Source organism: Stegodyphus dumicola, chromosome 3 (genome assembly GCF_044657685.1).
Source record: "Stegodyphus dumicola isolate Sdum_Otavi_A_Nest chromosome 3, ASM4465768v1".
Classification (NCBI taxonomy): Eukaryota; Metazoa; Arthropoda; class Arachnida; order Araneae; family Eresidae; genus Stegodyphus; species Stegodyphus dumicola.
Window position 1 is genome coordinate 231,173,315 of NC_140770.1, and position 12,804 is coordinate 231,186,118.

General features: G+C 31.1%; 1 protein-coding gene across 1 annotated transcript in view; it reads right to left on the reverse strand.

The window, feature by feature from the left end:
• The window catches only part of Tcs1 (Threonyl-carbamoyl synthesis 1), a 53,033-nt gene that overhangs the window by 12,005 nt on the left and 28,224 nt on the right, over positions 1 to 12,804 (reverse strand). The gene's annotated exons all lie outside the window — the stretch shown is intronic.

Sequence of the window (12,804 nt, forward strand, 5' to 3'; positions counted from 1 at the left end):
GATTTGTAAAAAGATATGCTAAGGTAAAGGTAAAAAATTTTGCAATATTTTTAAAGAATAAATTAAAAAAGTATTTTTACTTCATGGACTGAAATTTTTACACTACATTTTTACACAGTAAATAAGTACTACAAAAAAAAAAAAAAAAGAAAGAAAAAAAAAGAAAAGAAAGAGCTGGGGGATCACTGGGACTAGAAACTCGGGTCGAACTACCAATGTTTAGTGACTTTTCCACAAGACCTTTTGAAATTAGGCTGAACAATATATTAAAGAAAGTAGAAGATACAGCACATGTAAAAACAAAAGTGGGCTGAATTATAGATTTACATGTTTGGTGAATGAGTTAAACATAGATAAGTATGCCATTATGAAATATTAGGTGTGTATGGTGTGTATTTAATTACGGCAAAGCACACTAGGGCTATCTGCCTATGAGGAGGGATGCCTTCATGGAGGACTTTCTAAGGGAAACTGGCTCGTATACACATTACACATGGGGAAAACCATATGAAATATTAGGAATGTAGCATAAAAGCATCAATGAAGAACGCAATGGAAATCTAAAACACTGTAATCTAAATGTATAATATTATCAGTATATGCTATTAATTTCAATACTGCTGAAAAAATTATAAATGAATAATATTATAAATCACACGAACTCATTGAATTATAAATTACAACAGTTAGAAATATTATTAGCGTGATTTAGTGACCATCATTGTTAACAAATAATTTCAAGTAATTAATTTTACAAATAATTCAGCCTAAAACTAGGTTAGAAAATAAGCTACATGCTGAAGATTAAGCTTTGCCAAGGTGTTATAAACATCTTCTGTTAACTAGAGTTGTGATGCAAGAATTTGTAAAAATTATCATTTAAATATAAATTCGCATTAATACAATACAAAGTAGTATATAAATTCTACATACATGAAAACATGAGTACAGTGCAACAATATGAGAAAAAGGAATGGATTAAAAAGGAACTGAAAATTCCAGGATATAAATATAAGGGAGTTTGATTTTTTTTTAATTATGAATATTCTGCTGATGCTCATAATTATTAATTTATTAATTAAATGTGTATTAGAAATTAAATGTATGCCAAAGTACATCAGGTGGAAAACAGAATAAATATTTAAACGTTTCTAGTATTAAAATATGGAATTTATAACAAAATAACCTTAAAATAACTTCAATGACTAAAAACGGAAAGCTTAATATGGGAATGTATTGCAATAATATTAGAGTGAATTTAGAAAGACTTAAGATGTCCAATTTTTAGATTTAATAAAAAGAATTTTTTTAATTAAATTCGAACTGTTTACCTAAAATGGTAAATTTGAACGTTAAAACCATTCTGCTATCTAAGAAGATTTGTTAATATTTATCTAGATAAGAAACTTATTTAAGATGCGCGAAAAATCTGACGTTTGATAGGTTGATTATGTATCAGTTTTGTCTATGTCATTAATCTATCAATTTTACAATTCAAAACTGATATATATATATATATATCAGCGACTAAAATCTACAACTTGAAAAGTTTTTAATTCTTACAGAGAATAAAAAAGATCTGGCTCATCATTTCTTTAAGCATCATAAAACTTTAAAATGAGTGTAAAAGAAATTTATTTTTACTTTACCACACGTCAGACTTTAAATTAATATTTGTTTTGCATGCATAATTTTTACAATATTGATAAACGAAAATAAAGGTCAGTCTCAATAGAATGTCCCATTAATGGCGATAAATGACTTTTTTTAGCACCCAATCTTTTTAGGAAAGAAATAGGGGACAGGAAACGTTGCGCAGTTCGTGGATTAAATAAGAGGGGGACGGGTATCTTCGATCAAATTTGGCGCAGTTCGTACCCTACCTTGCATACATTGGTGTAAAATAAAATTAAATGCAAATATTTACTGATTACACATTATTTGAAACTTCATGTAAAGTTCTTCAAATGTTTACAATAGATTAAAGATAACTCAGATCACATAAAATTTAATAAGAGAAATTATGCTGAAAATCGCAAAGGATAGGAGAATGAAATACGCATAATTCAAGTTTAGTTATTTCAATAGATTTCATTTGCTGCTTAAAAGCATTTTCCTTACTAAAAGCTAAAATTTAAAAATTGGGAGAGTTGGCAGGTGTGCAATAATGAAGAAAATTGTGGAAAATTAGAATAAGTTAGAACAAAATAAATAAAAAGTTGCTGTTTTATTAAATTTTTGTTATACATACACAACATTATTCCCTAAAAATATTTTTTAATAACATTTTTTCAAATTTAAATAACAAAAAAATTTTTAATACCAGTAAGAAAGATGCTGCTGACAGTAAGTGCTGAACAATAAACAGTTTATCTGCAGCATTCTTACTGTAGCCACTGTACACTGCCAAAAAAAAGGGGGGGACAGTGGTATATCTCCCATTCTACTGGGCCGAGAGACAAAATTCAAACTGCGTTTTTCAGCTTTCGAAAGCGCGACTTAGGAGATATATTAGATTTATATATAGCACTATTCTAACATAGGTATTTTGACACATAATCTGACTTTTTCTGAAATAACATATCAATTTTTTCCATATTTCGATTCTACAACTCAAATTATGCCAGAATGCCAAGTTTTGTAAAAATCATACAAGTAGTTTTTAAAATATTAGCTCTCAAAATTTTAGCTCCTCAATGTCAATTGAATTTGGCAAATATTTATTAATATCTCTTTTCTTATTAAACTCTTTTGCTTTTTCCTTTCACATTTCGAAATTTAGGTTCATTCCAAATACAATTTACCCATTTTTTTTTCGTTTTATTTTTTTAAATTTCTATTTTTTAATAATTTTCATAAATTTTTCGAAAAAAATTTTGAATTATAACTTATAAAATTTTTAATCATCTTAAAGTATGTGTATTTCTAAGCATGCCTGCAAAACATTAGACTTTTTATTCAACATTTTCTAAGATATACACGAATTTACATATTTTCACGTTTTGAAATTTGGCATCTTTTTTTTTGAGCGATAATAACACCAAATGTGATTTATGGATTTTTGCTACAGTGAATTGCCACAGCTATTTTCAACCTTAAATTTCAAATAAATTTTTGCAGAGAACTAATTATATGAAATTTTTTCCTTCAATGATACGTAATAAATATTTATTAATACTATGTGAAAAGCTTTTTTTTTAATTATAGATGATATTATTCAAATTTTTAACTTTTTTTTTTTTTTTTTTTTTTTTTTTTAAATATTTGTAAAAGTAAATTTTTATCTTCTGCTACTTTACTTTAACTCTGTTTAAATTGAATTGTCTAAGACTGAGAACTTTCGCTTGATGTTTATTTGAATTTTACGAAAGTATTTTATGACATTAACTGCATAATTTATTTCCAAATAAGCTGTTGCTTTTGAAGTGGCTGAGAGAGCGGGTGATACTATAATCCACATTTTTAAAGCACAATATATTTTTATAGAAACATAAGATTTAGAATAATCATTTTTATAAAAGTCAAATTATGATATAAACATACAACCCTCTAGAGACTGAATTAATGGAAGTTTAATGGTTATGTAGAAATGATCTGCAGCTACTTAATGGCTGTATAAGTCAGCAGGTTCTAAAGACATGTAAGAATAATTATATAAATGACACCCAACATTCTGGATTCAATTATCAATGAGGGTACGATGTTTATTAAATAAATTTAAGAAGTTTTTAAACATAAAAAATCAACTCATTTTTTATCTTAAAATGTATTTTTATGCGTAGCATATTTTCATTATATCCTTAAAATTTTAATTTAGAATGTAATTGTCAAGAACTGAATTCTAATCATCAGTAATATAATAAGTAATTATTACAGTTATTAATAAATCCTTCTTATAAAGTAATTGCAAATACAGTCAAAAGTCGTTAATTCGGACACCCATAATCCGGAATGATCTATAATCCGGACCTCAAAGCTTCAAACTTTCTGCGCATGGCTGAGAATATGCTTGTGCGTGTGCGCAAAATACGTTTACGAGTGCACGTTTAATGCATAACGGACGGTATAAGCTAAGCTAAAATTATTTAATTATCTATTTCAGTTAATGTTGCAGATTGCGTTGTTCCTTAATCTTCAAATTAGGTCCGGCTTATTATTTTTTGCAGACTGTTAGAGCAATTTTATAAAAGTAAGCTTGAACTTTCGATTATGTCAAATGGAATTTCTGATATATATTTATTAATATGTAAATGATCTACAAAGCGAAAGTATGTTTCGAAGTTCATTGGAATTGCTACAAAAAATGGATAAAGGCATATCCTTTGTTTATCTAAACTTTAACGTTTGTTTATCTAAACTTTGTTTATCTTTAGCGTTGGGGCGCCACGCAATGAATTGGAAGTTTATCTGTCAGCACTATCCTTATCTTCAGGGCAGATGTTTTTATTTTATTTGGCTTATAATTCCTTATTAAATGTAGTATTTCATCTCGATGTACTCCATCTTTGATATGATTTAAATCAAATTCCTCGTCATTATAATTCGCTTCCGATAGCGAAGAAAGTGACAGAGGTTATTGAAAACGAAAAATTTCAATTGACAAATTAGTCGGTATTCTCGACACAGCAATTATAGGACTTGAACAGCGGAACTTTGTAACTGAACAAGAAATTATGTCTGTTTAAAGAATTAAGAGAATGTATTATCACATAAAAAACGATGCAACTTAAACAACTTACATTGAAAGAAATGTTTAATAAAGTAAACAAATAAATATTAAGCTTTTTTTTTTTTTTTTTCTTTTTTTTTTTTTTGTAAATTTTGATACCCTTTAGATCATAATTGTTCTTTATTTCATAAATTATGGTTTCATATTTTTAATTTTATAATTTCTGCATGCCATCTTACCAGATTTAAACTAATGATCTATAATCCGGAAAAATCGATAATCCTGAATCGCCGAAGTCCCGACGAGTCCGGATTAACGACTTTTGACTGTATTTCAAAAAACTTTCTGTATGAATGCAAATATTTTTCTAAGTAAATATTTCTGATTTTATATTAACCAAGATTGCACACGATATTATTTTACACTTCAATTCTTACCATCAGCTCTAGTATAGGTTACAAATCAATTATATTTAACTAAGGAATGACCATATAAGTTTAGAAACAGTGTACCGTAACAGCAATTTAATTATTGGCACCGTATCTTTAATGTTACTCCCGATTGGCAAGCTACATGATTTTTAATGAGTATTCGGGTTTTGCTAGTAACTTCACTTGGAAATCGTGCTTAAACTAGGTTAGTTGGTTATTTGAACATAGAAAGAACATGGGAGCTATTTGGTTAAGATGCCTTCATAGAGAACCTTTGTAAAGAGGACCTAGAAAACTAAAAAATCAACCCTGCTGCCTGGGTTAGACTTCGCAACAAACAATTAGTATTTAACAATCTTCAAATGCTAGGCAACTGGTGAGACTCCAATTAAATCTCCAATTTAATATTTTATTTGTAAATATTTAAAATATTGTTGTATAAAAGGAGTATGACATCTACTTTTAGAGGCATGTCAAAAACAGATCTCTACAAGCCTTCTTTTCCATTACATGTTGTACATTCAGACAAAAAGTTGCATCAGCGTAAATTCTATAATCTATTTTTATTACACTCTGATTACTTTTATGCATGGTATACATATAACGCATATCTTCAAATTAAAATTTAATAATATGCAGTGTGGTTATAATTAAAGTTCCACTTTGAAACGTTCATAAAAGGAAAACTACTGGATCAAATGTTATCAAAGTTAATAACCATGTAAAGGACCAAACTTAATGACCATGTACATCAACACCAGGAGGAAATGGCTCTGTATGCAATATTGTTAAACGAAATATGGGTTCAAATCCAACTGAACCTTTTGTTACATGGGTTTAATATGTTGTATACCCTCAAGAAACTTTGAACTAAGCAAATTATCATTTAAAGGCATTAAATTCAATAAACGTCGAGTGCGCCATCCGTGTAAAGGAGAAATTTGTCCGTGAAAACCACGAATTAGTGATTAGAAAATGCAAGATTGCAAATCACTCGCACAAGTGCGTACAATCTGGAAATCGTTTTCTCACAGATCGCTAATTTGTAATTTTTTAAGCCTGAATTCGGCCTTAAAACATGAAGATACTGATTCAAAACGCTTTTAATCGATTTTGGCCAAAAAAATCCCTTATGTTATCTACCTAGTTCAATTGCATTCTCCTACTGCATTCATTGCATAGCAGTCATTCCCCACTGTTTGGAATGGAATGACAGCTAGTTTCATAACTGAACCATTTTTCTCTGAAGAACAGTCGACAACTGGACTATTGTTATTGCAGCTCGAAGAGACGTTCCCAATGAGGTTTATCTGAGTTAATGGAGTCAGTTCCATGTGTCGACTAGCTCCGCTATGCCTGCAGTCCAGATTTTTCAACTTACTGCCCTATGGGGAACACTGGTTTTGGAGATGGGTTGGCTACGTTAGTTGTGTTTGTTGGCTCAGATAAACCCCAGTGAGAACAGCCCTTTAGAGTCAATGTTAAAATGTTTCGTGATGCATGAACTGCAGTAACGTGGCATTTTAGATACTATGATTTTTATGCAGGGCTGGACTCCACCTCACATGTGTCGCACAGTTACTTACGCAATATTTCACATATGAATATCTTATAGGCCAACACTTCCCCTCTTCCCACCAGACCTCAACCTCTGTGACTTTTGGCTATGGGGTTATCTCAAAAGCACTGTTTATGGTGATAATCTAAACAATTTTGCAGAAATGAAAAATGTGATACACCGACATGTCCGTAACATTCCTCCTGATATGCTAAGAGCTGCTGTTGAGAATGCAATAACAGGATTTAACTTGCTTTCGAAAAATGCTGGACGCTACATTGAACATGCTTTGTAACGTGCTTCGGAAACGATTAAACACATTTTAAACCGATGTTTTCATGTCTTATTTCATTTAACAATATTGCATACAGCACCATTTTTCCTGAAGGTGAATTTTTGAACTCTTTTTTTCCCGCGGAAAATAAATTCCCATAATGTCCTTTACACGATTTCCAAGTTTGATAACCATTTGGTCCGGTAGTTTTCCTTTTATGACCATTTCAAAGTGCAACTTTAATTATAACCACAATGTAAATTAAACTTTAAAAGTTTGACAGTTTGGTTCAAGTCCCAGCTTTAAAATTATATATATAAATATAAATTTTTATATTAATCTTCTTAAAAAGAATGTTTTAAGAAGCTAATTTTTCTCTTGAGTAATAGAATGTATAAAAAAACATGATCTTTAATATGATTTAGATTGTTCCAGCCGATATAAGAATCGGGTCACTCGGTGGTACACAATAAACACTGCTGGACTGTTTTATTTCTTTGTCATTTAGCAAAAAATCTTTTAATTAATTGGAGTTCACTTTAAACTTTATTTAGTTAAAATGACTAGAAAATGAAAAGCTGTTTTCAGCTGAAATGCAATTCATGTAATTGATATTTTAAAAAAATTGACAAGAGTGCAAAATTTATGGAAGTCTAGCAATCGAAAAATCTTAATTTTCTTGTGTGAGCACTGAAAATAACTGTAGAAGGAAAGAAGAAAATTAGGGAGAAAAGTAAGCAAAAATTTGCAGGGAAATTTGGCTGTCAGACATACCAAGATGTTTAAAAAAGTTGGACGCTTTTGAATATACTTTCAGGATACTTCAAAGAATTTAGGTGTTCAAAGAAAAAACACTTGGACGTGTACACCAGCAGATATCATCAATTGAGCTTGTGTTAACAGAAAAGACAAAAACGATATCATTGCAGATTAAAGTGAAGAGCGACTGGTTGTATAAATTTAAATTACGTTATAGAACATCATATCGTATCATAAACGGAGAATCCCATGATTTCTCAGTTGAATTATTTGAAGATTCAGGAGTTTATCCAGTAATGTATGTGGACGTCACCTAAAGACGTTTCTTTTCTCCTCCCGATGAAAAAGTGGTTCAGCGGTAAAATCGCTGAACACTGGTAGTTCGGTCCGAGGTTCGAATCCCACGAACGGGCTGGCTGCGTGGGCGTTTTCGTGGTTTTCCCCATGTGTAACGTGTATATGAGCCAGTTCTCTTAGAAAGCCCTCCACAAAGGCATCCCTTCCCTTAGGCAGATAGCCCTAGTGTGCTTTGCCATAATTAAATAAACCAAAACCTCTTGATGAAACCAGCCTTTCCTTTCATCTCATATCTTCAAAATGCTAACCTCTAAAGATTGTGGTGTGGTGTATTTAATTATGGCAAAGCACACTAAGGCTATCTGCCTAAGGGGAGGGATGCCTTCGTGGAGGACTTTCTAAGGGAAACTGGCTCGTATACATGTTACACATGGGGAAAACCACGAAAACACCCATGCAGCCAGCCTGTTCGAGGGATTCGGACTGAACTACCAGTGTTCAGCGACTTTACCGCTCGGCCACTGGTGGGCTCCTCTAAAGATTGATAAAGATTCTGACTTAAATACTGATGAAATGGATTGAATTGGATTATTAAGTTACGGCAAAGCAGGGCTATCTGCCTAAAAGGAATGATGCCTTCGTGAAGAACTTTCTAAGGGAAACCAGCTGGCATATGTTACACATGAGAAAATCCACAAAAACGCCCATGCATGCAGCCCGTTTACCGAGATTCGAACCCCGGTGGTAACTTCCAGTGTTCAGCGACTTTTTTCAGCGAATTCTGATCCTGAAATAAGGGGGTTTTCCCCCCACCCCTCCCTCTATCTTCATATTTATAAAATTATTTTCTATTTACATCTTTATAAACGAAATTAGTATAATGCAGAATCTGAATAGTTTTTCAATTTTTAAAAAACATATAATACGGCTCACACGATTTTAGCACGCATGGAATAAAAGTATAAAAAAACACAGGATTTTTTTTTTTTTTTTTTTTTTTTTGATAAATATACATGCTTGTAAGAAATTTTATTTGGAAATATATTTTAATCACCAAAGAGGACGTAAATCTTTCATGATGTATACTTCTTGTTCTTGGATCTGCCAGCGCCAGTTGAATGCGTGTTAGATTGAATAAACTTGGAAGTTTGAAACCTGATTCAAATGTTCATTTACCTTGATGAAATTGTATGTGATTTAAATTAAATAGCAACTCGTGAACCAGGATATCTTGAAATCTTGACGGTTCTATTATATTATTTTACATTTAACTAATTTGTACAGTTAATAATATTATTTGTACTCACTTATTATTATTTTTCCCCCCATGGTAAACTGTGAAACATGGCTCTAAACATAATCCAACTTTACATTCTTCACACCAAAAGCGAGTCTCTTACGTACTTTTTTCCATTGTTGTCTTTTTTGGAGCAACATACAGCACATTGCCTTCTAGGTTCCTTTTTAATAGGATTTGGTGATATGTGGCTTGCAAAATGCCTCCCTACAAAATGAATAAAGTTCATACTATCATTCCTAGACCATATTGATGAGCATATAGCAGAAGAGTATTTGTCAAAGATTTGCTCGATAACAGCTAGCTTGAAATCAAGAAATTTTTTTTTTTGTGTTTATTATATAGAAATTTCACACTGCTAGATCCAATATACGGAAAAAATATTTTCTTGTAATATTTACAAAGTTGTTTTCGGGTACTAGGGTAGTACGACATCTTCTGATCACATCTATTGACACCACTCATGGTAAAGTTATAATCATAAATCACTTTTGGCTTTAGTTTTTCTTTTGCCGTCCTCAAATAATTGATACAGATGACGCACCATGAAACTATTTTTTTATCATTCCACTTTAACACCATAACTTTTCCACGCTGATATGTAATGCACTGACCCTTTTCCACTTTTTCTTTCCATTCTAGTACTATGAAGTGTTTCATATATGTCTGTTTTCTTTTGAACAAGAATATCTGCCAAATATGGCAACATATAGTAAATATCAACAGTTATATAATATCCTTTGTTCAGATACTGGTGTACTAGTTGAAGAACAACAGCAGTTGATTGTGGATATGTTGAATATTCATGTATGAAACGCATGCTTTTCCTGTGTACAAAAGAAAATTGCATATATAACCTGATGAGGCTTCACATAACATGATAAACTTTATTCCAAACCAAGAATGTTTCAAAGTAATATACTGTTTCCATGCCAAACAACCTTTATAAAGCATTAGAGATTCATCTACACTGACCTGACCTTCAGGACTGAGTGTCTCACGAAACTTTTTCCTAATATTTTCAATGACATCATAAACTTTCCACAATTTAGGGCAAGAGGGTGTTGAAGGGTCATGGAGATTTCTCATCAAGAAGTAAAAATGATCACGTGACATTTGTGAAAATACTAGCGTTTTTATAGATTGCCTTTTTGACCAATACCAATGATAATCTAGCTTTTCTACTATCTCTTGCAAAAATAAAAGTATGAAAAATAACATCACTTCGTCAACATTAGTCGGTCACCATGGTTTACACTTCTCTGAAAGTTTAGGCTTCTTAGCAGGATGTTGAGATGCAAATCTATTAATTCCATTTACTACAAAATCAAGTTAAGTCTTTATTCACAAATTAAGCTAAAAAATTCAAAAGATTCATCTTTGTCAGTTGTTATATTAGCTAATATTTTAGGATAGCTGGAAAATGGGAATCTAGGGGAAAATGGAGGAGGATTATTTCATATTTATTTTCATCCATATATGAGCATTCGGAATTGCACTATCATCATTATCATCGGAGCCTTCTGTTTTGGTTTGACTTCCTGATGAATTTCCACTATTACCATCACTCTCCAAATTTATGGAATATTTAGAATCACTAGCACTATTGCTGTCTTCATACTAAACATAGTTTCATTTTTTATTCAAGGGTAAAATGCCACTGCAACCCTTCAAATCCATATTTTCGCACTCGTTTGCCACGTAAATGACAAAAACAGTTCCCACCAAGAATGAAAGAAGCAACAGCGTCGATCGTGTTAAGGCGTGAAGAAACAATGTACTTCCTTACAATGATATTAACCTGTAGTGCCAGCTAGGTTCAAAACAAAATGAGAAATATGAATATTACAATATTCTTAGCCTACACAGAGAAAAAGCGGGATCCGTATTGAAAATAAGGGAAATAAATTTACGCACACTATTTTCAAGAGGCCCATATTATGAGATGGATTTTGTATCCCGTGGAAACTGCAGGGGCCATATGCAGAGAGTTAACTTCTGGCAAACAAGTGGATTTTAAGTAATTTATATAATCAGCAGTCTTATTTAATTTTCTAAAATTATCTGCCATATTAGAACGGTTAGTTTTCCTTAACAACATTATATAATGAAATTTTAATAATTTTGTCTCATTACTGCTATTCTGAATTAAAATATTTATGATACAGTACACAGTAATGCTAAATGTATGCATTTTTAACATGCTTACTATGCCATTTATTACAGACACTGTAAAACTTTAAATAAAACTTCTCTTTATTCTAATATAAAAGTATAGCTACAGTTATTAAATAAAGTAATAAATATCTTAATTAAATAAGCATTCATACTTAAAAGTAATTTGAAATTTTTACCTGCAATTCATTATCTATTAATTTCATCAGGAAATAGTAAAAAATACACTAAAAGACTTATAAAACTGTGAACTTAAAACTAAGGGTAATTTATTTCTCAAATTTAATCTTCTGTTTCAAAGAAAATAATTAGATTATCTCCTGATGTTTTATTGAAAAAATGTGTCACTAGCTTTTTGTGATCTACTACACAGAACCAGACAAAATGGAGGGGGGGGGGGGAAAGGAAAGCCATTAACATAACTAAAGTACAGAACATTTAAGTAATGTTAGCATATTCTTCACCAAGCATAAAATACATCACTAATGTACACTGCACAAAAAAAAGGGGGACAATTCTACATCTCCCGTTCTACTGGGCCGATTGACAAAATTCAAATTGCGTTTTTCATGTCTCAAAAGCGTAACTTAGTATATATATTAGATTTATATATGCCATTGTCCTAACATTGGTAATTTGACATAAAATTGGACTTGTTCAAATAAACAAATCTTTTTTTTTTTTTTCATTTCGTTTCTACGACTCAAAATATGCCTAGATATTAAATTTTGTAAAATTTGGTGCGAAATTTATGAACAAAAATTTATCTTGGCCCACTTTTTTCTGTTTGCACCAAGAATAATTTACTCGGTGAACTTTTTAATATACGGCAAGCAATTTTCCTTTCCCTTCCATTATACTGTAGTGAAAAAAAAGGCACCTCGTTCCTACCACTTTACATTGCGCATGAGCGGGAAAAAAGTTACATTGTTCCTACTTTCAAATAATTTTAGCAAAGTGTCTAAAAACCACATTTGATGTTTTATCGATTTCAACAAATATGGCAAATTTCAAAACGTGCCAATATATAAATTCATGCATATTTTTGGAAATTTTGAATAAAAAACTGTAATTTTTGCAGGTATGCTTAGAAATACATCTTCTTTAAGATGATGGTAAAAATTTTATAGATTAGAATTTTTAAAAAATCATAAAAAAAATGGGTGAATTTTATTTGGAATGAACTTGAATTTCGAAATGTGAAAGGAAGAATCAATAAGTTTAATAACAAAAAAAAGAGAGAGAGTCGCGCTTTCGAGACATGAAAAACGCAATTTGAATTTCGTCAATCGGCTCAATAGAACGGGAGATATAGAACTGTCCCCCCTTTTTTTCTGGCACAGC